At 36.6% G+C, this 22996-nt stretch overlaps 1 protein-coding gene across 3 annotated transcripts in view; it reads right to left on the reverse strand.

Moving 5' to 3' along the window:
• The window catches only part of ST3GAL1 (ST3 beta-galactoside alpha-2,3-sialyltransferase 1), a 131250-nt gene that overhangs the window by 73935 nt on the left and 34319 nt on the right, over window positions 1-22996 (reverse strand). For all 3 annotated transcript variants that reach the window (XM_012541839.3, XM_012541840.3, XM_031947229.1), the window contains exon 2: window positions 7037-7113. The gene's annotated coding sequence lies outside the window, so the exon portion shown is untranslated. The remainder of the gene's footprint in view (window positions 1-7036; window positions 7114-22996) is intronic.

The following is a 22996-nucleotide window of genomic DNA, read 5'->3' on the forward strand; positions in this document are numbered from 1 at the left end:
CCTATATATAGCTAAAGAAACTGAGTTTCAGATTAATTCATTGAACTTTCCCTGGGTCATGTCACTAGTAAGAAGCATTCCTGGAATTTGAACCTAAGTGTTCCAACATTTTCATCCAGACTCATAGGTCTTTTTCACAACATCAGGAAATCATCCTTTTGAAAGGCATGATTCTATCCATTAGTCACAAGAAAATATTGGAAACATGAGAACCCTAAGCAAGCAGTTGGACAACTGAGAGATGCTAAACTTTCCAGAGGTAGCAAATTACACAGGGTGACGTTCAGCATAGCTTCAGCAGGGAGGCAGGTTTCAAGGGTTCATTTCATTCTCTGGGGTCAGTCTAACCTTGCCCCTGACCCTACAAGATATTACCAGGCAGACTAGGATGAATGGTGACAGCTGAATTTATTCTCTTTGGCCAGGGCCAAGCCCTCACTCAAGAAACAGAACTTTACAAAAGTCTAAGCAGCCCTCTTTACTGGCACTGCTCTGCCTTCCTTATTTGCCCTGTGTATCTTTTAGAGACATAATGACACCACAAATGAGTGACTCTAAAGATAGTCACTTTATGCTCTCCAACAAACATGTGGGGAGACATTTTTGCTCCATAGCATGGCCAAATTAAACTAAACAGAAAGATGTATCTCTCAAACCTGACCCAATCACTAAATTTAGCTTGTTTCTCATACCAACCTTGACCCAGAATGGAATGGTATAGTCTGGGTTAAAGTGAATTTGTGACCTCTTTTGCTCCAATTTCAACTGAATATTGCCATGTCATGAGAAGCATATTAGTATGGAAGTTAAGAGACAAAAATTCAAATGCCTGCTGCTAAGGCAGAAAAGAATCTTGAGCAATTCACTCCTTTTAGTTGAAAACCCAGTGTAGGAGAAAGAATGCTGGCTCTGGAGCTAGAGAAGCTGGAATTGAATCTTATCTATGTGATTTTGAGAATGACCTTTCTCTTCTCTAATTCTCAGTCCCTCATCTATAAAATGGAGACGTTGGAACAGATGACTTCTAAGTTTCCTTCCAACTCTTAATCTCTGGTTGTAAGATCTCTAGGGTCCTTCCCATCTTTAACAATCCATTTCCCTATGGTTCTGTCATTAATATGACTGAATGAGTGGCTAGGAGAAGTCTGAAAACCACAAAAATCTTATCAAGGCATCACAGAAAGAGTTAAACTTGTAGAAAGTGCCCAAGTGCTCAAGATCAGTTATTCAATCCATTAAAGGTTAATTTCCTCAAGGGATCCTGTCTGGTAGGTTCGGGAGAAAGAGAGAGCATAAAAGAAGGTTAAGTTCGTATTTTGCCTTTTCAATCCTGAAGATTGTCTCATTAAGGCCTCATTGATGGCCTTTTCAAGGTAGGATCCAGACTGGGTGTTGTTTCTTTCAGCTTTAATGTGAAGGCGCCAGTCAAATCCAAGGCCAATAAATATTTTATCATCCATCTATTTCATCTCACATCAAATACGGCATAGGAAAAATGCGTGCTGGATGTAATTAGGGCTGAACTCAGGCAGGATTTGAGATTTCAATCCTTGTAAAGATCTGCCCTGGACTTCATTTCTGTAGAGGACTCAAAGTCAATGATTGCCTGTGTTCATTCATATATCTGGGGCTAGATTTTCTCAGGTAGGCTAAGAAGTCCCATATAGAGGTAGAATGTATATGGTTTGAGGGATTGCTAAACTACCACCCCTCTCAATACAAAATCTTACCTTAGCCTCCCTTCAATTAGCAAAATACTTAGTTCATTGAATTTAAGCATCAGAAGGACCCTACTAAATTCAAGTGTCCTCTGGGAAAGGTAACTAATTTTATTGTTATTATTTTACTTATTTATTAATATGTCTTAAATTTCTGATTTATTTGGTTTATTGGACTAAAGCACCAATTTTTCAGAGAAATATGTAAGAGAATGGACCAAGAAGGGTATGTGTGTGAATGTATACAGTAGAGAATGGGAGCTACCAATATTTATTTTCCAGAAGGTATGGTAATATGTGTATATTGTGTGGGAAGGGGAATAGCAGAGGATTTTTGCAGTAGGAGAATAGCAATAGTGTTTTTGGGAAGGGTAACTAAGTTCTCCTCCTCCTCCTCCTCTTCCTTTTCCTCCTCCTTCATTATTATCTCTGGAATTTCTGCCTTTTTTGTTGTTGTTGTTTTGTTTTGTTTTTTTGTTTGTTTTTTTGTCCCAAAGAAGCCAATTTAGGGCATAAGAAGGTGTGTGTAGTGGGAAATGAGAGACATTATCAACATTTATTTTCCCAGAAGGTTAGATAATGTTTTCCTATTGGGCTTGGGGATAGGTGTGAGGAGAGGAATTGCAAAGGGTTCTTTGTGCAAGATAGTAGCAGTACTAGGTAATAGAACAAGCTTTACCAGGGGGATTCATGCTATGTTCTGCCATGTACTTGCTATGTGATTTTGGACAATTTACTTCTTTATGAGACTCAGTTTCCTTATCTGTAAAATAGGGGAGTTGGACTGGACAATCAGTAAGGCTCCTTCCAGGTCTATGCACCCATGAAGTCAAGCCCAAGTTCTGATCCTTCATGATTTCTACGGGCCAAAGGTGCTGAAGACAAGCTTCCCTAACATTAGAAATTTTTTTGCCTCAGGCCAATCGTACACAAGAACAGAATAATAGGATTTGAGCCAGTGGTTTCTTTTGTGGTCTTTGGTAGGAGATGTAAACTGCAGGCAGACTAGGAATGCCAAGGGAAATCATGGCTGCTAATGTAGGAAAGAGGGAGAGGCATGAGAATCCAAGGAGAGACCTTTTTCTCATTTATTCTCTTTTCTTTCCTAAGTGAATAAAACTGTATGGTGCAGGTAAACAATAAGTGACCTTTAAAAACAGAATTTTAAGCAGTAAACAGAAGCATTTACAGCTACAGGAGAGGGCAAAGAAGTAAAAACAATAATTCCCCCCAGCCCACCCAAGCTATGGTATTATTATCTATCAAATGAATTAAATCCTTTTTGACAGATTCCAGGATTGGGGGCAGCAAATGCTTCTCTCAAGGAATTATCAGAAACCTACAAATGAGTTTTAAAATCCCAGGCACAACATATCAAGGTTATTTGAGTTAGCAGGCACTCATTTTTTCAACATTATACAAAAATATATCAAAACACGTACTATGTGCAGAATGCTTTTACTAGGTGCTAGGTACAGAGACTAATAAAGTTGTACACTTGTCTGCAAGGGACTTCTAATCCAGTAGTAAAGAGAAGGAACATATATAAAAACAAAACCAAAATAAATTAGAACATTTTGCCTATGCAAGAGAAATTCAAAATAATAAAGTAATCAAAAGGATAAGGGAGCAGTTTCAGCAGGGGAACAGAAAAGATTTCATGGAGTAAGGGGCATTTGAATTTGGCCTTGAAAGATAAATACACAATACCTAGTAGGTAGAATACAAGGAGGATTGACAAGGGAAAGTCAATCTAGACAGCCAGAACAGAGTTTAAAAAACAAAAAGGAAGCCAGGAAGTGGGTCCTTAAAATATAGTCTTTTTTTTTAAAAGAGGAAGTAAATTAAAAAAAAGTCTAGAGTAATTTTAACTGGCAAGTAGTTTATAAAGTCTAAGAAAACCAAAACTTTGCTTAAGCAAAACAGCAATGAGTCATAATAACAATTTATATTTCTATAGACTTTAAGGTTTGCAATATATACTTCCTACACTTACTCTGAGTATATAATGTAAATATTATTTCTATCTTACAATTAAGGAAACTGAGGCACAGAGAAGGTAAATGGCTTATCCAAAGCCCTGCAACTTTTCAATGGAGTTTTTATTTTTTAATTTTTTTTAGAGTGTCTCGTGCATGCATAGTACAGATTTAATAAATGTTTGTTGAATTAAAGTGAAGTAGCAGAGGCTGAAAAATTTGAACTCAGCTATTCTGACTTTCCAAGATTTATTTTACCATTGTGAAGAGGAGCAGTGGGTGATCTCTGGGTCTGGAGACAGGCAGGACTAAATTCAAGCCTCAGGCACTTACTGGCTGTGTGACTCTGGCCAGCTCACTATCTCAAAATCAGTTTGACACCATCTGCTTGAAGACAGTTGTTTATAAAGTCTATGAAAACCATGCAAATGACTTTCACAGTGCCTGGCTCATAGTAGGCACTTAATCATCCATCCATCCATCATCTATCTTACCTCCTTTCCTTCCTTCTTTTCCTCCTTCTCTTTTGCTTATTCTTTCCTCACTTCTTCCTTCCTCCTTTCCTTCTTTTTTTCCTTTTTTCCTTTCTCCCACATTCCTTTCTTTTTCCTTCCTTCCTTCTCTTCCCTTTCCTTCCTTCTTCCTTTGCTCCCTTGCTCTCTTTTTCTTCCTCCCTCCCTCCCTTCTTTCTCTCCTTCCTTCCTTCTTTCCTTCCTTCCTTCCCTCCTTTCCTTCTTCTCTCTATCCCTCTCTATACTGTTTCTATATACCTATACACCTTCTTCCCATTATATTTCTGTTTCCACACATTTTATTCCTCCAATTAACTCACAAGTCCTTGAAAGCATCAATAATTTTGAAGTGTGATGGTCCCACGATCTTTTTACCAGAGAAAATAATGTCAGGAGCTTATATTTTTATTTGGTTTTAGATGTTTCTGTTTTTTTTAAAGCCTCTCTCATTCCAAACATTAAATGATCACTTGCCACAAAGGAGAGTTTAAGTAAAACCAACCAAATGGCAGCTACATATGACAGCCCATAGGATAGTCCATAACTATGGTTCTCCCCCTTCTCTAGCAAGGAAAGGGAGTATGCTTTCTCATTTGTCCTCTGCATCCAATACAACTCACTTAATTTACCTAAAATCGTCTTACTTTTTAGTACTGATTTCATGTACATTAATCATCATGCATATTTCCCCCCAAGTTCCTTTCCTCATTATGTGAGAGTTCATAAAAGCTTTTTCCTACTCTGAATTTTTATTTTCACCATTTAAAGAATTCTATTGATGCTCTTTTTTTATTCCATAATTATTTCTAGATAGATCCTTCTCTGTGTCCAATACAGCCTCAATTTCCCGTAAGCCTTCTTTTTTTTTTTTACAAAGGAAAAAAAAACAATCAATGGACACATTAACCATATCTGAAAGAGTACATGGCATTTTTGTGCTCTTATTCTTCCATCTCTCCAACACAGAGGGCTCATATCTTTATAGGGCCATTAAATATAAAATGTTATATTTCATGGTCTGATCCTCTTTGCTTACATATATTATTTTTGCTGGTTGTTTCCTTTCCTTTTCATCTCTACAATGAAGGGGCTGGTGTACATGATTTCCAAGACCAGAATCTTATAACTCCCTGCCTCTTATTTCTGTCTGTACAACTTGATGAGATAGACAATGGGGAAATATTGATGAGGAACATTTAAACCATGGAAAACCTTGAAGAAAGCAGCATATGAGGACATTATAGGTGGAAAGTCAGAATATATTGGAGAGGGACAAAAATGTATGGGGTGGGAATAGTGAAGATAATTGTATCAAGCTGCTCAATTTATGTAATGATAAAGCTTAAGAGTCCTGAATGTTGGAATAGAACCTTGCAAAGGTAAGAGTTATTTTACCCAAGAGAAAGCTTGTTCCTTCAGATTAGTTGTGTTATGAAGGAAAGTTAATATGTTGAGACTCTTTGGAAAGTAGAGGGTGAATAAATGAACAAAGGAATTAAAAAATAAAAGCATCTATTGAGCACCTGCCATGTGCTAAGCACTAGTAACACACATAGAAAAGCCATCCCAACTCTCAAGGACCTCACATTCTAAAAGGAGATATCAACACATAAAGGGTTATCTCCAAAGTCTAGAGTTTTTAAACTTTATTAAACCCCTATTAAGGCCAGGCACTAGGCTAAGGGCTGGGAATATAAAAAGGGGCAAAATAGTCCCTGCCTTCAAGAACTGAGAATTTAATAGGGGAAATAATAACCAGACAATTATGTACAAACAAGACACAGATCAGAAAAATGGGAAATAATGAAGAGAGGGAAAGCACTGGAAGAAGTGTTGGGAAAGATGAAATTTTAGTTGGTACTTGAAGGAAGTAGAAATATGGAGAGAAAACATTCCAAACAAAAGGATCAGCCAGAAAAAATGTTAAGATCTTCAGGAGAAGCAACAGAGTAGATAAGACATTTTAAAAACTATATATTATTTCCACTGACAAAATTCTGTTTCTGATGCAGAATTATTCGACAGTGCCAAGATCTTTGGAGGGGAGAACTTTGTTTATTCTCTTAGAGACTGTAAAGATCATCAAAATATAACTTTTTCATTTTATAGGTGAAGAACTTGAAGTTCATAGATGGGAAATAATTTGCCAGGAGCAACACAGCAAGTTGGTAACAGAGCTGGATCTGGATTTTATGAATCCAAATCCCCAAAACTAATATCCTTTCTACTGAAATAAACTCTTCTTAATTTCCTTATACTACCTAAAACTGGATAGGTAAAAGGAAAGGAGTAGATTGTAGAGGGGTTTTGAATACCAGGAAGTATACATTGACTCACTTATTATGAATGTCCTACCCAATAATAAAAGAGAATTTTCAGTGGAATTGGATATCTTAAACAATAACAACAACATCACTGAAATAGAGGTTGAGGGTCATGCCCCTTGGTTTGCTCTCCATGAAGAATCAAGATCAGCCATCCAGAAAGGCAAATGGCCAATAACAGGGTAGCTCCCACTTGGCTCTTGCTATGACAGCTTTCAAAATAAGCCTCTGTAATAAAGGTAATGGATCAGTCCTGCCTGAGGCTCTGCCAGGCACCTCATTAAGGAAAGTGATAAGAAGAAGTCGGGTTTGTCTTGAGTAACTCAATAACTTGGACAAGAGAGAAAATAGATCTGGGGAATGTACATGAAAATAAGTGTCAGTCTTGGAGAACCAAAAGAAATAAAAAAGGGGAGTTGGGATTCATAATTTAGAAAAGGGGATATAAAGCACCTCATTTACAAGGGAAAGAAACTGAGTCTCAGAGATTTAAAGTGACTTACTTAAGACCACAAGGAAGCAAACACAGAGAGAATTCAAACTCTGATCTCATGACTCCACACTTGGCACGATATTCCCTCTGTAAATAAAGAAGAAAAAGAAGATAAAGTTTAATGAGGATTCTGAATCATATGGAATCTTAAACTTGAAAACCAGTTCCTACTAGCTACAAGTTAATTCTTAAATTTTCAGTGTGAGAATTCACACTTGGAAATATGCAAATGTATGATTAATTCTTTAGTCTTTAGAAAGTAATGAAGAAAATATTACTTCAGATTAAATTTAAAAATATGTCTTGTGTATATTATTTTTCCTCTGCACATAAACATTTCTTAGCACTCCATTGGCTGGAGGAGACATCAGAAGTCATTTACTCCAACCTACCTCTTCATGCAGTAATCCCCATCAAAAAACTCTTAAAGACAACTAGTATCTGCTTAATGACACATTTTGAATAAGAACCTGATAATTTCTAAACCAGTCCATTAGATTTTCATATACTCTTTTAATTTAAGAATAGTTTTTTTTAGGCAAGGCAAAAATCTAATTTTTATCTTTTGCTCTAGTTCAGCTCTCTATAACCAAGAAATAAATAAAGATTAAGGCATCTCCCAATCAAATATCTGAAGACAGCTATTATGTGTGTCTCCCAACCCCCTCACCAAATCTTCCCTTCTGCAAGCTAAATGTCCCACATTCTTTGATGTGTTTTCCACAGGACTTGATTTCAAGATCCCTCATCCTCATACTCATCTTATTCTCCATGTCTTCCAGTTTGCCAACTTCCTTTCTAAACTGTAGTATCTAGAACTATGAGCAATAACATTGATAAAGGGCAGAAAATAGCCACACGGTAGAATGCCCTGTTCTAGATACTATGTTCCTGTCAGTGAAGTTCGTAACTTAAGTTAGTTACTAAGAGTAAGTTAGTTTCACCGAATTGATGTCATCGATTACACTTGGAACCCCCCTCATCTCCTTAATTTTTCCTTTTCTTACTAATTTCTCAAGACCCAACTCAAATACAACCTCTTCTGGTTGTCCACTCTTATCCCCTTCAGTCACAAGTAATCCTTCCCTCTATTGTATTTTTATGAATTTTCATTCCTACTTTTCCCATATTATATTTTTTTATATTATAGTTATCTATATAAAATACAAAAAAAAACTCCAACTTGGGTATCTCTCAACCTTCTATTATACTGTGTAATCACGAGGAGTATATTATTCATCTTTGATTCCCCTTAGTCCATGTTATAAGGCTTTTCAGAATCAATAACTCTGTGACCTTGGACAGATCCTTTAAGTTATTTAAGTTGAACCTTCCCCATCTGTAAAATGCGGTAGCAATACCTGTTCTCCCTGCCCAAAAAGATTGTTTAGTGAGTGATATAACATTGTGTAAATGAAAATGCTTTGTAAACATAAAGTGTTTGCAAAATGGGCAAGTGAAAAGAGATGTTCTAGATTTTCTATTCTTCCCTCTTTTATTTTGCAGATAAGGAAACTGGGAAGTTAAATGATTTGCCCAAGATCCCATAGTCAGCTAGTGGCTCTATAAGAATAAGAAATTATTATTAATAATAATGAAAAGGTGATAAGGAGTGTTCTGAATAAATATATATTTATAATATATGTTATTATATAAACATACACTATAATTATTTTACATATATTTTATAAATATATTTATATATTATATTTTATATATTCATATATAAATATATATTTATTTAAAATGTATTTATATATGACAGCACACCTCCAACAAAGGCTACCTTAAATTAGATTGGACAAGCAGATATTAATGTGATGCTAATGTCCTTCCAATACTACTGGTCTGCCACACTGATCCTGAAATTCAATCAGAGACTAAAAGCAATGTGTAGTAGTGTAGACATAGCATTGGATTAAGTCAAGAGACCAGACTTCAAATCTTGGTTCTGCTGCCCACCTGACAGGAGGTGGTTGTAGGACTCAGAAAACATATTGTATATACAAAACTGCAAACTTTGGAAGCTCTTTGTAACTGATAGTTATTTTAAGCAAAAGCATTTATTAAGCACTTACTATATGGTAGTCTTTCGACAACATATAAATGCAGGGGATAAAATGATAAATGGGAAATGATTCCTACCTTTGAGAAGTTTACAGAGTGATAATGGAGGAGATGACATACACATTTATATATAAATGCAAAATACACACTAAGTATGTATCTTAGCAAAAATACTGAAGCGGTTTGCCTTTTCCTTCTCCAGCTCATTTTACAGATGAGGAAACTGATAGAGTTAAGTGACTTGTCTTACTCAGCTAGTGAGTGTCTGAAGCCACAAGCGAACTCAGGTCTTCCTTACTCCGTGTCCAGCACTCTACCTACTGCACAATCTAAATGCTGCTCATGTTGGACAACACAAACTCTAAATATCTCTTTCCACCTTGGCCATGCCATTTTATTTGGGTCATGGCAGTCCATCCACCAGATGGCACCCAGCCTCATGCAACAGGTTGTAAAGGCTCAATCCCAAACCAGTCCAATGACACTCTATCCCCTGCTCAGATGAGAGCAGTACTTTGGCTTGTTGGTTTAAGAACTTCTGGTCAGCTGGAAAATGGCCCAAACCATCAATAACACCAATGACACTCTCTTACAGTCGCCGCTTACAATTTTCTGAACCCTGTAATGAAGGGGACATTTAGAAACCTTCCCAGTAGTCCAAAGTGCTGAGGAGGGAATCTTTTTCCCCCTTTAATTTCCTGATGGCTGCATCTGAACGAGATACACTGTGAATGGCATGAGCCCAGGTTTCCACATTTCATTTCCTGTGGCCCAGGTACAAATACAAAAGAAAAGAAGATAGAACAGGAAAAATGGGGTTTAGGAACCGGGGAATGGAGAGGGGAGGAAATAAGATGACAAAAAAAGCCAAAGCAGACTCTAACACAATTTTCCAAATGTTTTGGTCTCAGGATTTCTTTACACTTACTAGATACATAATACTAGGTAAAATTACTCCTCACTTTGTTTTTGTTTTCTCATAAATAAAAACTGAGGAATAGAGTGCTTCTCTAAACACCTTTTTTATTGCTGATATTTGGTAATTTTAGGATTTCTAATTCATGGCAACTGTTAATGGATACCCTCTTCCACAAAGGATAATAAGATTTAGAGCAGAACAAGAATCCTGATAGAACTTTATCATTTTGTGGATGAGGAAACTGAGGAAGAAAATGGTAAAGAATTTGCTCATGGTCATGTAGGTAAAGAGAGAGGAACTGAATCCATATGTTCTAATCTCTCAGCTGATATTTGACTATGGATTACTTGTACCCAATTTGTGATGGAGCCTTCAGAGCTTATATTGGTCTGACCAACCAGAGTCAGACCCATTGTACCTTGACCCCAAACAGTGAGGTCACTTTATTTCTCTTCAGGAATAAAAGACAACAACCAACTATATATTTTAACCTTGGGTCTTCCCAGGTTGGGGTGAGGATGCCCATATGAATTTCAATATGCTCAGGGAAGAGGGATTTTTTTTTTGGCTGAGACAATAGGGGTTAAGTAACTTGCTCAGGGTCACACAGCTAGGAAATGTGTTAAGTGACTGAGGTCAAATTTGAATTCAGGTCCTTCTGACTTCAGGGCTGGTGCTCTATCCACTGAACCATCTATCTGCCCTGGGAAGAGGGATTTTAAGTGCTGCTCATATCTCTGATGCAACATTTGGTCAGTGTTCAACTACCTCCTATCAATCCCACATACTTCATGTGGGAGAGGACAGTCTTCCTTTTCCCAGTATGCTTTGCAGTACAACAACATATTGGGTAAATTTATATTTCCTTTTTTTTTTTTTTTTTGAATAGAGAAACATGTCCATATAACCTTTTTCTAGCTGCTTTGAAAATGGAGTGAGTTCAGAGGACTAACAGGGTTTTACCTGATGCCCTTGATAAAAAACAAAACAAGTCAACCAACAGCAATCTCAGGAAAACAAACTAGAAATCCCTTACCCTCTGACATTCCTCCCAATCTTTGCCCCTTTCAGTTTTCAAAGTACTTTTATATCAGGTTTCTTATCTGATTCTCAAAACACAAGAAGAAATACAGGTCTGGTGTTTTATAGACTAGGTCCATTTTATAGACTAGAAAGAGAAACCCAGACGGTTAAGTCACACAGATAGTAAATGGCAGGTCAACAATGAAAAAAACAACAACAAAGTTTTTCAGCTCCTTGTTTAAAGTCCAAAACTATGACTTTCAAAGTATTTTTGATGTTTTCTGCAAGAAATTCTGACTTTGACACTTAACTAGTTGTGAAACTACTAGTTATTTAATTTTCCTGAGTTTAAACTTCCTTATCTGCAAAATGGTGATAATAATTTTTATGTGACCTATTTTCCAGAGTTGCTATATGTAAGAAAGAAAATATCTTACCAAGAACTCTACTGATTCACTGATGAATGCAGAAAATATTTATTTTGCATTCTTGCAAGAATGAGTGCCTAGGTGGTAGAACACACCTTTGAACTTCCAAAGGGAGCATTTTATTTCTTATCTGAAGCAAAGTCTCTCCCTTGACTCCCCATTAATTGGATGTTACAGAAGTTACACCACCTGAATCTCTACTCCTCATTCCATAGCCGCCAGTTTCTGCCCCCAAGGAACTTATATTCTAGTAGGGTGACTATAACAGTGGAGAGCTAGGGTCACAGAAAAGATTCTTTTCAAATCTCTGGTCATCACTCAAATTACAAAAGTCACTCTCAGACCCCAAGAAGTTAATATTCTTACATTCTTTTTTTGTAGAAGATTATTAACCTCCACCATTGATTATTCTTTGAAGTCTTTTTGGGTTTTAATTTTCTAATTTGTTCCATTTCTCCAATTTAATTTTCCTAACTGTAGAAACCAAAAAAATGCCCACCCATTTCTTACACTAAAGGAAATGTCTATTCCTTTTATAAGGTCCTCTCTGAATATGTTACAACTTTATTAGTCATAATAATAATCATTATTATGGGAAGATATAATTAAAGATGAGTATCATGGTGGCCTCTCAAATTTTAATCAATTCATACTGAACTAAAACAATACCCCAAAATGATCAAAGAAAAATGAAAAGGACCTGTAGCTATGTGGTTCTTTTCATACCACTGAAAACTAAAAAAGATCCCCTTTATTGCCCATTATTTATGGGAATGACTAAATGAACTGGTATATAAATGTGACTGAATATTATTGTGCTGTTGTAAGAAATGAAGAAAGACATGGTTTCAGAGAAACACAGGGAAGACTTGTATGAACAGATGCAGAGTTAAATGGATAGAACAGAGTAATTTATACAATAATAATGTAAAAATCATTAACTTTTAAAGATTTAAGAATTCTGATCAATATGACGACCAACTGTGATTCTAGAGGATCAGTGATGAAGAATGATACCTATGTCTCTTGACAAAGAAATGATGCACCCATTATACAGCATATATATACATATAAATTTAGGTTTTGACCAATGAGGAAATTTAGTTTTGCTTGGCTATGTATATTTGTTCTGAGGACGATTTTTTTTCTTTTTCTTTCTTTTTATTGTGAAGGGAGGGAATTAGGGAGAGAAAATAAATGTATGCTAATTGAAACAAATTTTAATTAAAAATAATTCAATTCAATAAACAGTTGTTAAGGAGCTGACATGTTTAAGAATCATTGCTATAAGAAAAAGAACCTATATGTTTTAAAATGTTTATAGCAGCTCTCTTTGTGGTGGCAAAGAACGATATTACTCAGATGACCATCAATTGGGGAATGGTTGAACAAGTTATGATATATGATTGTGATGGAATACTACTGTGCAATAAAAAATGATGAGCTCAATGATTTTAGAAAACCATGAAAAGATTTGCATGAAATAATGAAAAGCAAAATGAGCAGAGCTAAGAGACATTGTATATAGTAGCAGCAATATTAAAAAGTTAGGCTGGTAGCCTTGAATGCAAGGTTAAAGAAATGGGATTCTTATTTGTCAGGTAATAGGAAACCACTTGTTCTAAGTAAAAGAGAGACAATAATATAACAATTTCTGAGTAAAGGAGAGACAATAATAATAGCAATTTCCATGTCTACAGCTTCCCAAGGTTTATTATACACTTTTCTAATAACAGATCTGTGAGACAGATATTACAAATATCATTCCCATTTTACTGGCTAGAACATGAGTCTCAGAGGAGTGAAGTTACTTGAGTAGGGGTCACAAGACTAGCCTATGTCTGGAATGGTTCTAACTTAAATCCATCTTCTGGCCCCAAGGTCAGGATGCCATGTTCTTCTTGACTTGAACAAGATCTGTAGAGACTGATCTTCTATCCACTTGAGAGAGTTCAACTTTGTTCTTGAGGGTCGTATACTTCCCATCCCATATCATCTATTAGCTCTGATCACTCACCTCATTTACTGGGAGTCAGCAAAGTTCAATTAAGTTTGCCTACTTTAAAAAAAAAAAAGAGGGTACTATGAGCTGGAGACTCTATGGTAATTCATGCAGAGATGCTAAAAGAAGGCACTTCTACTTTCTCTGTCTTCGGAGGGATTTGATTTATTGGATTCCAGCAGTGTATTAGTCACGGTATTGACTCTGACAGGGTTGTTGTAGGACCACAATATTGAGATCTGGGGAGCAGTCAACTCATTAGTGTCTGAGTGTGCTTTCCAAGGCAGGCCCCAAGAGGCAGCAGTCGATGAGAACATTAAGCCTGAGCCTAGGACCACAGAAAGGAAGGCACTATTGCTACCTGCCGCCTCTCTTACTACTTACCTCTCAGACCCTCAATGATGGTCCGGAGTCCCCTCTGACATTTTCCATACCTTGCCTACTATAGTAGACTTTCAAATTTTGCATAAACAGGAGCAATGACTAGAAAAGGGTATGATGTGGCAGTAACAACAGCTCACATTTAAGGAATACTCTCACGTTTGTAAAATATTTTGGGTGCTTGATCCTCAAAAATGATCCCACTAAGGTAGGTGGTCTTATTAGCTATATTTTGCAGATAAATGAACAGACTTGGAGAAGCTAAATAATTTGCAATCACACAACTGTTTTCTGCAGCAGGATTCAAAACTAGTTTTCCTATTAAGTTAAAAAGACCTATCCTCTTTTTCTTGTGCAATAAGAGAACTATATAAATATGTACACATATATTGTACTTAAGATATACTTTAACAGATTTAACATGTATTGGACTACCTGCCATCCAGGGGAGGGAGTGGAGGGAAGGAAGGGAAAAGTTGGAACAGAGGTGTTTGCAAGGGTCAGTGTTGAAAAATCACCCATGCATATGTTCTGTCAATAAAAAGCTATTAAAAAAATGCCTATCCTCTAAAATTTACAAGTTGGGTGACTATGGCTAAGCATTCAGCCCTCCGTGCTTTCACTCAGTAAGAAGGTATTCATCCCTTTATACGTTCAAGGCACTGTTTTTCCATCTGTTATATGGGAAAATCACTATCCTCCCTACCTTACAGGATAACAGAATTAGACATTTTAGAATTGGGAGGAACCTTAGTAGCCATCTAGTCCAGCCTAATTGATAGAAACATCCATTTGTCAAGTGGCCATCCAGCTCTGCCAGAAGACCTCCCAGTACTGGAAAAGACCACTCATCTCTATCCTTGGATGGCTCAAATTGTTAGGATTATTTTCTCAGATATCAAACTTTGATTTACCTCTTTGTAACATCCATCTGTTTTTCTGCAAGTTGTGTTTTGTCCACTGGAGCCAAACAGAATAATTCTAAGCCCCTTCCCACAGGATGCAATGGGAAGAATGCTGAACTTTTTTGGAAACATGGGACTTGACTTGGAACCCCAATTTTGCTGCCTACTGCCTGTGTGATCTTTAATGAGCCATTTAACTTAAGCTTCTCTCTCTCTCTCTCTCTCTGTGTGTGTGTGTGTGTGTGTGTTTATAAGACAGCTTCAGGGCACAGAATGTTAGAGCCCAAAGGAATTTCAGAGTTCATCTAATCTGCCCTTTCATTTTAGAGATAAAATAACTGAATTTCAGAGAGTAGAAAAGACTTGCTCAAGATCATATAGTGAGTGAGTGGGTGGTAAAACCAGAGCTAGAATAAAGGACACCTATTTTTTAAATAGTAGGTGCATAATAAGTGTTTGATGTATTATGTTGTCTTCCAATTCCACTTCAGGTCTCACTTGGTGACCTGGAAAGGATTTCATAATTATTTTTTTTAAAGGTACAAGCAGTGCACTTCACTAAGTGCCTACTATGTACCAGGTCCTATCCTAAGCATTCGAAATATAAAAGAAGGGAAAAACATAGTCCCTGCTCTCAAGGAGATGTGTATACATGTATACAAATACACACACACACACACACACATATATATACATACACACACATACACAAAGAGAAATATGCATATATATATATATATATGACACATACAGGATCAGGAAGAGTTTGGAACAGAATTTCCTTTCTGTTCATAATCTCAATATATATAGTCCATTTTTACAGCTCATAAGATTTAGAATTGGAAGGAACCTTAGAGTCTAATCTCATTTCATAGACAAGGAAACTGAGGCTGATAGTTAAAGAACTTTGAACAAGGCTACATACCTCATTAGTGGTATGGTAGGGATTAGAAGCTGTTCCTTCATAGAAGTGACCAGTATAAGAGTCTTGAGTGCTTGGCTTGGGAAAGGCAAACCCAAAGGAAAAAGAGTAAGAATGACTACTTGTCTGGCATGGGACAGAAAGAATCTTTGATCCAGTTCGGACTAGAAAAGATGACTCTGAAGTGCCTTCCAGGGCTAAGAACCTGTGATGTCAGATTATATCTCCTGATTTAAGGACTTAATCTCTTTACCACCCCCAGCATACAATAGATTTTAACATTATTCATTAAAGTTGACAATACTTTTGGTTAAGTGATAAAGTGCTTTAAAGCTATGTTTAAATTAATATTAGTTGTTGAATCCTCAAAGTTAATTGGCAAAACTGGAAATAAGAGGACATGAATGTGATTTGGGGAAAAATACAACTTTCCCACATTCACACTTATGCTGAAGGCTGAGTGAGCTGCTGGCTTAAATTTTTCTAAGGGCTGAACCGAATTTTAAAAAGTTTCCAAGTCAATTAGCAAAATCTGCACTCTCACAAATGAGACAGAACATTTTTATTTATTCCACACATACCACAGCTCCCAATACTTCTTAGAATAATGTTAAGAATCCTAGGATGTTAGAGTTAAAAGGAATCTTAGAACAAATAATATCAGAATATACCCTATCAGAACTGGAAAATTTGCTAGAACCTATCTCATCCATCCTTTCCCTCCCTTCTCCCTACAGTGAGGGAAAATGAGATCTAGGGCAGTAATACTTTAACACAGATCATTAGCAGAGCTGGTTCTGGAACGTGTCTTAATTCCCTATCTAGTATTCTCTCAAATACATCAAATGATCACATAGACACTAAAAGTCTATAAGTAAAGTAGTTTTTCAGACATAACATGTCCCAAAAGTTTTATTGAAGTTTTAAACTTAAAATACAGGAGTTCCCAAAAAGTCTTATTTACTTAAAATGTGTGAATTATGAGACATGATAATTAATATACTTTGCATAGGTGTCCAAAAAATAAAGTCTAAACTTCTTTCCTTATTGCCTACCAAATAATATTCAAAGTTTTCATTATGGTATTCAAGGCAGTCCAGACATCACACATTCCTCCTAAACCACAGACTCTATACCCTAGCCAAACTGGTGAGGAAACATAGCCATTAAGGCCTCCTGTTTCTTTTAAAAGATTAAAAAAAATAATGTTATAGCATAATATACTGGTCTCAAATCTTGGTCTCACCTGAATAGAAATCTTATCAATAATTCTATCAAAATAGTTTTGCTAGTTTCTAAAAAGAGAGGGGGCTGTTAGATAGGACAATTGATAGAGCAAGAAGCCTAGAGTCAAGAAGACCAATTAAAATTTGACTTCAGATACTTATTAGTGTGACCCTGGACAAGTCATTTAACCCAGTTTAATCTCAGTTTCCTTATTTGTAAAATTATTTGAGAAAGAAATGGCAAACCACTCTAGTATCTTTGCCAAGAAAATTCCAAATGGAGTCACAACTCAACAATCACTAAACAACAACATTTACAAAAGAGAGGCCAGATCAGCTTAGGAAGGAACTCATATTCCATGAAATTGATTAGAGTAAAAACTATATTAAGAGCAGAAAAGTCCTTTGATTCATAGGAGCAGTACTTTTTTCTCTTCCTTCAACCAGATGGAATGATTATAAGAAAATAATTCCTTAGGATGTACATTTTAACATTTTAACTTAGTACTGTTGCTTTTAAACAAATCATAAATCCTGACCTAGACTGTGTACCCTTGTTTTAAATTTTATGTAAAGTTTTGTCTTTGTTCCTTAACATTATGAATTGTAGAAATGGCTAAAGAGATATTTTTATTAAGTAGAAGGAAACTCTGACCATTTGGAAACCTATCTCTTTGTGTATATGTGTGTGTGTGTGTGTGTGTGTGTGTGTGTGTCCATCTGTCTGTCTGTCTCTTCACTCTCTGATCTGTAAGTCGTTTTCTTTAAAAAAACAAAATAAAACAAAACCTTTATTGTTTTACATAGAATGTAAAAGGGTCTGGCTGACACAGCTCCATGAAAATCCTGCAAAGGGAAGTAGCATTGATCAAATGAAGAATTTTAAGGCTCTCCCAGTCAGTGGGAACATTTAAATCCTTGGGGGAAGAGGGAAAGGGTCGGACTCATTAAGACTCCTGGCTCCTTTAATCAAATAGACAAATACTTTAGCTCACTATTTCCTTTCCTTCCAGACATGTGTCTGGATAGAAAAAAGGAAACCACAGTGGGCCAGGGGACTAATTGCTCCATGTTCTGCGGGATGCAATTAAATGTCAAAGAGAAATATAGAATACGGTGTAATTTTTGGGCAACGTAGAAACCTTTCTGAGATTATCCAGGTGAGTCAGTAGAAAAATTGAAATCCTGAACCTTGAAAAGCCCAAACATAGCCTTTTACTCCATACTCTACCCTACTTCTTTTTGTGAGAATGGATCTCCTGATCTCATCCAGACTGCTAGGGCAGTGGATACTCATTGGTCTCACCTTCTGACCTTTCTGTGGATAAGCATTAAATTTTAACCTGCTTCATTTCCAAGAGTTCCAGTTCACTCCTCTTTAAGCAACCTGGCAGCATCCCCTCACCACACTGGTGTCCAATTTAGAGTATATACATGACCACTAGTTAGTCTTACCACTGCTCAGAATTTCTGAATTCAGGGACTATCTCAGCCTCCGTTTTGCCTTGTAGTAAGCATTCCAGAGATGCCCAATTCTGTTCCTCTTGAATACACAGGAGAAAAAAGACTTTTTCTATCCTTGTGTTTGTGTGTTTTTTCTTTTTCTCTATCCACTTCTTTTTCAAGAAGAAGAAATTTTTAATTGTTTATTTTGGTCAACTGTAATCCTATCTCTGTTAACCATATTCTTACACAGAAGGTTAATGGGAAATATTTACAGGGAATGAGGGACTTTCCAATTTAGCTGCCAACAAGCATTGATTTTAGCTAGATATAAGGAAGTGCTTTTTAAGTCTAAGTGATCCAATAAAAGAATGGACTGCTTTCTTCAGGAGTGAATCTCCTTTCACTAGAGACACTTAAACAGAGGATGGATGACAACTTGCCAGTCACTTACTTACAGGTGAGATTCCTATTCAGATGGCCTCTGAGGTCTCTTATAGCTGGAAAATATTGTGATTCTGTAATTCTGAGAGTGTCAGTGAGGCTTAGCTAATCAGAAAGCTGTTAACTCTTCCCAGGAGAATTCCCTGCATAGAAGCAGCATATTGTAGGACACCCATAAGCCATTGGGCTATATTGAATTACCAAAGTGTGTTAGCAGGATGATATGTTTTGGTCCCCTGCCCATGACTTGGGGACTTATTAATAACATTTGGTAAGTGACTGAATATTAGTAGAGCCTATTATGTTTGATTCTATGACCCTCAAGAGGTCTCTGCCTGGCTCAAGTCACAACTGAACACACTAAAATCGCCTTGCTCCACCTCATATCAATATTCTGCCTTGTTCTGCTTTGTGTCATGGAAGATGAGACAATAAAAATGAGAAGATTAGATTAAATGATCATTAAGTTCTCTTCCAGCTCTGACAGCCTTATGGTTTAAGGATCCTTAAACATTCTGGGTTCAAACATTCTAGGTTCTAAGGGTCATTTCTAGCTCTCACATTTTATGTTCTAAGGCCTCTAATCCTTCATGTCCTTATTAAACTTCAAGCAGCTCATTATTATATACTGACAACTAAGAGCTAGCTGTTATAAAGTGCTTTCATGTTTACAAGGAGTTTTACAAATAATACATAATTTTACCCTCAACAATCCCATTTCACAGACAGAGAGACTCAGAGGTTAAATGATTTGCCTAAGATCTAGTACCTGAAGCTGAATCTGAATTAAGGTCTTTTTCTAACTTGAGATCTAGCACTCAATCCACTGTGTCACCTACCTCCTCATTTAAAGGTAGCAATCTGTAAACATAGAAAGTTCCCATAAAGGATGTTCACACCATGAGGAAACCACAGATCCTTCATTTTATGGAATATCTTAGATTTTTTCAAAGCACTTTTTCAGTGAATAACTCATTTGTTCCTAGCAATAACAGTAGAAGTCCAGTAGGGCAGGGATTATTTGGCAAACTAATTAAAAGCCTATACAATGATAAATAAAACTCAGTCTCTGTTCTCAAGGAGCTCATAGGTTAGATGAAGGTTAAATTCTAAAATATCACTGTATTAAATTTCTAATACACCTAATAAATGATGATGGTTGAATTATTATTCCCATTTGACAGTTGAGGAAATTAGGATTCCAAAGAGATAATGTATATGAAAGCCTTTGTGATTTTTAAGCCAGTACAGAGAGAAAAAAAAAAAAAAGTTAATTTCTGTTTAATTGCTTGAAGGCACAAATATCAGCAGCAGGGACCACTTTCTCTTAATTGCCTGCCCTTTTGGTGTTCCTATTCTGTTCATTAGGTGGAGCTGGTTTTTAAAGGCCTTAGATACATTATAAACACTCAAAGAATAACACAATGAAATCTCCAGGAATCAGGATACCTGGTGGATGAATGTTTCTGATGAAATAAATTAACTTGTTATCTCTTCCACAAACTAGATACCCATCTCTGGCTCTGGTCATTAGGCTATTTTCCAGGCTAAGAATACTCTCTCTTGTCATCTGGAACACAAGCTTCCCTGGCTTCAAGTCCCAATTGAAATTCCATCTACTACAGAAAGCCTTTCCCAAGTCCTCTAAATTCTAGTACCTTCCCTCTTTTAATAATCCCTCTATCAGGGCCATTTCCAGTCATCCTGACCTGTATCTGGCCCAATATCGGACCCAGATACCTCTGGAGGGAAAAGTGAGGCAGAGAACCTTGCCCAGCCCTCCCTCACTTAAATCCAATTCACTTGCAGGTCACGGCATCCCCTCCCTGATGTCATGGTCCTTTTGGAGAACAAAGGACAAACAACAACGACAATTTATCTTGTACCTAGCTTATCTGCATATATTTGTTTGCTTTCTGTCTCTTCTGGTATATTGTAACCTCCTTGAGGGTAGGGACTTTTTTTGCCTCTATTTGTATACTCAGTGCTTAACACAGTGCTTGGTACATAGGAGGTATTTATTAAATGTTTATTGACTGACTATGAATGTTTACTCCAAAATTCCCTTTATTTCATGTTCAAGTTATGCAAATGTTTCCCAATTGTTTTTCTTTTTATATGCCCAGCATATACTAGATCAAATAGAACCAGACACTGACCCTTCTCTGCAATCAAAAGCTTTGAGAGACATTTCTGGGGCTTAATATTTGAATAACTATCTTTTCTGAGAAGAAAAACCCCAAATGAGGTCACCAAGAGTCAGAAAGAACCGAACAACACCGGCACCAACCAGAGATGGGAAAACATTACTCTCCAAGGTAGTCCAGCCTCTTTTATGCAGCCCTCCCTGTCCAGATGTTTTTGGTTACACTGAGCTGAGGTTGGCTTTGGTGCAGCTTTCAGAAATGTTTCTAATTTTGCCCTCTAGGATCAAGCAGAACAAGTCTAATAATCCCTTTTCCACACAACAGCTTTTCAAATACTTGAAAATAACTATTAAGTCCCTCCCTTGCCCAACTTCCCCCCACATCCCAGCTTTCCCTGTCTTTTAAGATAATCATTCCCATTTCTTTCAAGCCTCAAATGACATGGTTTCTAGTCCTCTGCCCACTCTGGATTCCCTCCTATAGACAAGCTTCATCAAGGCAATGTCTGGTTCAAGATGCTGGACAAAGTACCAACCCAGTGGCAATTTATGGATAGGTAATGCTCCTGAAAATGCCCTCTGTATTTAACTATTTAGTTATGCTTAATACTCATAGTTATCCCTTCCACATATATTGTAGGTCATCATAAGAAATTAAATGGGAATTTGGGGGAATTTTGCTGAAGCCAAAGGCGACAAACACAGAAACTATGACCAAATCCTTTTTTTGGGGGGTGCGGGGTCTTTATTTTTTGGTAAAGCAATTAGGGTTAAGTGACTTGCTGGAAGTCTCAAAGCTAATAAGTATTAGGTGTCTGAGGCCAGATTTGAATTTGAGTCCTCTTGACTTCAGGGACAGTGCTCTAGCCACTGTGCCATCTAGCTGCCTCTGGGAATGGGGGAAAGGGTTTCAACATTGATTTTATAAGATTTTGATTTCCATTTTTTCCCTTCCTTTCTCCCTCCTCCCCAAGATTGCAATCAATCTTATAGAGTTTATACATGTATAATCATATTAAACATATTTCCACATTAGTCATGTTGTGAAAGAAGAATCAGAACAAAATAAAAAAACCATGAGAAAGAAAAAAAAATGAAAATAGTTTTCTTTAACTGCATTCAGACTCCACAGTTCTTTCCTTGGATGTAGATAGCATTTTCTAGCATGAATTTTGGAATTGCTTTAGATCACTGTACTGTTGAGGAGCAAAGTTTATCAATATTGATCATGGCACAATGTTACTGTAGTGTACAATGTTCTCTCCCGGTTCTGCTCACTTTACTCAGCATCAGGTCATGTAAATTTTTTCAGGTTTCTCTGAAATCTGACTCTTCATTATTTCTTATAGAACTATAGTATTCCATTACCTCCATACACCACAATTTGTTCAGTAATTCCTCAATTGATAGATATCCCTTCAATTTCCAATTCTTTGCCACCACATGAAGAGCTGCTATGAACATCTTTGTACATGTGGGCTATGATCATATAATCCAAATTTTAAAATAAGGTACTGTAAACACCTCATAAAAGAAAAATAAAATATTTAAATTTCTCTGGTACAAAGGGAGAACTAAAAATTTTTACGGGGTTTTTCCAGATTGTAGAGGTATTATGTCCCTAACTTGTACAAAATGGAAAGCATAACTTTGTGGTAGTATGATTTTTGTTCTGGTTTTAGTTCCATTCTTTCCTTTTAACTAGATACATGTTCCATTATACTACTAATAGCTGTGCCCATGAACAAATATTCAGATTCATAAGTGCCTTCACTTATTTTATTTGAACAATAGCAGTGTGACTCAGACAAAAAGTAGAAAAAGTTCAGCTAGATCTGAACTGAGGTTCTGAGAGGTCAGTGATTTCCCTAAAGTCACAAAGCAAATAAGCAGCAGCATAACTTGAGCCCAAGCCTTCTGCACACTGCTAATCCAAGACTATTTTTAAATCATTCTGCCCTCAGCTCAAATCCCCCAAAAAAGGGGATGGAGTAGGTAGGTGGTACAGTGGATAAAATACTGACCCCGGAGTCAGGAGGACCCAATTTCAAATCTGATCTTTGA

The sequence above is a fragment of the Sarcophilus harrisii genome, chromosome 1, assembly GCF_902635505.1.
Source record: "Sarcophilus harrisii chromosome 1, mSarHar1.11, whole genome shotgun sequence".
Classification (NCBI taxonomy): domain Eukaryota; kingdom Metazoa; phylum Chordata; class Mammalia; order Dasyuromorphia; family Dasyuridae; genus Sarcophilus; species Sarcophilus harrisii.